Genomic DNA, 2,509 nt, shown 5'->3' with positions numbered 1-2,509 from the left:
CTGCGTCTGATAGAAGAAAAAGTTGGCTCCGATCTACATATTGTAGGGTCGGGCTCCAAATTCCTTAATAGGACACCCATAGCACAAAAGTTGATAACAAAAATCAACAAATGGGACTTACTTAAACTGAAAAGTTTTCTCTCAGCAAGAGAAACAATAAAAGAGGTAAATAGGGAGCCTACATCATGGGAACAAATTTTTACTCCTCACACTTCAGATAGAGCCCTAATATCCAGAGTATACAAAGAACTCAAAAAATTAAACAATAAGAAAACAAATAACCCAATCGACAAATGGGCCAAGGACCTGAACAGACACTTCTCAGAGGAGGACATACAATCAATCAACAAGTACATGAAAAAATGCTCACCATCTCTAGCAGTCAGAGAAATGCAAATCAAAACCACCCTAAGATACCATCTCACTCCAGTAAGATTGGCAGCCATTAGGAAGTCAAACAACAACAAGTGCTGGAGAGGATGTGGGGAAAAGGGTACTCTTGTACATTGCTGGTGGGACTGCAAACTGGTGCGGCCAATCTGGAAAACAGTATGGAGACTCCTGGGAAAGCTGGGAATGGAACCACCATTTGACCCAGCTATTGCCCTTCTTGGACTTTTCCCAGAAGACCTTAAAAGAGCGTACTACAGGGATACTGCTACATCGATGTTCATAGCAGCACAATTCACAATTGCTAGACTGTGGAACCAACCCAGATGCCCTTCAATAGATGAATGGATAAAAAAAATGTGGCATTTATACACCATGGAGTATTACGCAGCACTAAAAAATGACAAAATCATAGAATTTGCAGGGAAATGGATGGCACTAGAGCAGATTATGCTTAGTGAAGCTAGCCAATCCCTAAAAAACAAATACCAAATGTCTTCTTTGATATAATGAGAGCAACTAAGAACAGAGCAGGGAGGAAGAGCAGGAAGAAAAGATTAACATTAAACAGATACATGAGGTGGGATGGAAAGGGAGAGAAAAGGGAAATTGCATGGTAATGGAGGGAGACCCTCATTGTTATACAAAATTACATATAAGAGGTTGTGAGGGGAATGGGAAAATAAACAAGGAGAGATATGAATTACAGTGGATGGGGTAGAGAGAGAAGATGGGAGGGGAGGGAGGGGGGATGGTAGAGGATAGGAAAGGTAGCAGAATACAACAGTTACTAATAGGGCATTATGTAAAAATGTGGATGTGTAACCGATGTGATTCTGCAATCTGTATTTGGGGTAAAAATTGGGAGTTCATAACCAACTTGAATCTAATGTATGAAATATGATATGTCAAGAGCTTTATAATGTTTTGAACAACCAATAAAAAAAATTAAAAAAAAAAAAAAAGGAATCAACACAGGTAGCCTGAAAAAAATAAAATAAAATAAAAGTAGGTTTCTTAAAACCTATTTGAAATAAATTGGGAAACAATTGATTAATAGTAGACTTTCTCACTGAATTTTTTTTTAGAACTTTTAGCACACTAATATGTTGTATGCATTTCTAAGAAGGGAATACAGTATTCAGTATTTTCAAACTTATATGACCATGGAAACTTTTTCCCTCGAGCAAATTAAATTAATATACTACAGAAAATATGTCAGAGAAAAAAAATTAGATGACAATATAATTTGCATTTTGGAGGGGATGGCAATGATATAACTAGAAATAGAGGTCAGGATCAGATTTTAAAGGATTTTAAATAACTTTACAAAAATACCATATTTATTTTTTGTATAGGCAAAATGAAAACATCAAATATTTTATATAAGGAAGTTTTACAATCAAACCTACTATGTAAAGAGATATTAGGAAGCAAAATAAAGATGAATTTAAATACAGAGTTTCTGAAACCAAGGATATTATTTGAGATGTTACTGTAATGGGAAATAAGTTGAGGGCCTGCACTAGAATAAGTGTAATTAGAGAACTGTTAGTGTATTCAATTGAATGTCAATTTATTTGAATGCTAAATCTATGCTCAATGCTGTGTTAGCTTTTTGTTGCTGTGTCCAAAATATCTGACATGAATAACTTAAAGAAGAAAAGATTTATTTTGGCTTATGACTTCAGAGATCTCAGTCCATGGTTGGCTAGCTCCAAGGCCAAAACATCATGGTGGAAGGGCATGGTAGAGGAAAGCTTCTTAGCTTAGGACAGCCAAGAAATAGAACAAGAGACAGGAAGATCCAGGGAAAAGCTATAAAGATGCTGTCCAAAGAATATACCCCACAGGACCCATCCTTCATTTAGGTCCTATCTCCTATATCCACCACCACCTCCCAATAATGCCATTAAATTGTTGATCTATTAATGAGGTCAGAATGCTTATGATCCAATCATTGCCTAAAATCCCCACCTCTGAACATTCCTGCATTGGGGACCAAGCCTTCAATACATGAGCCTTTGGGGGACATTCCATTACCAAACCATAAACAAATGTTATAGTTCTTTTTTTAATTGATTTAAAACATAAATGACAGTGGAAATGCATTATAATT

This window comes from Marmota monax, unplaced genomic scaffold (genome assembly GCF_021218885.2).
Source record: "Marmota monax isolate L192 unplaced genomic scaffold, Marmota_monax_Labrador192_F-V1.1 WCK01_AAM20220418_F8-fsc00050, whole genome shotgun sequence".
NCBI classification, from domain to species: domain Eukaryota; kingdom Metazoa; phylum Chordata; class Mammalia; order Rodentia; family Sciuridae; genus Marmota; species Marmota monax.
Note: the sequence above shows the minus strand (reverse complement) of the source record.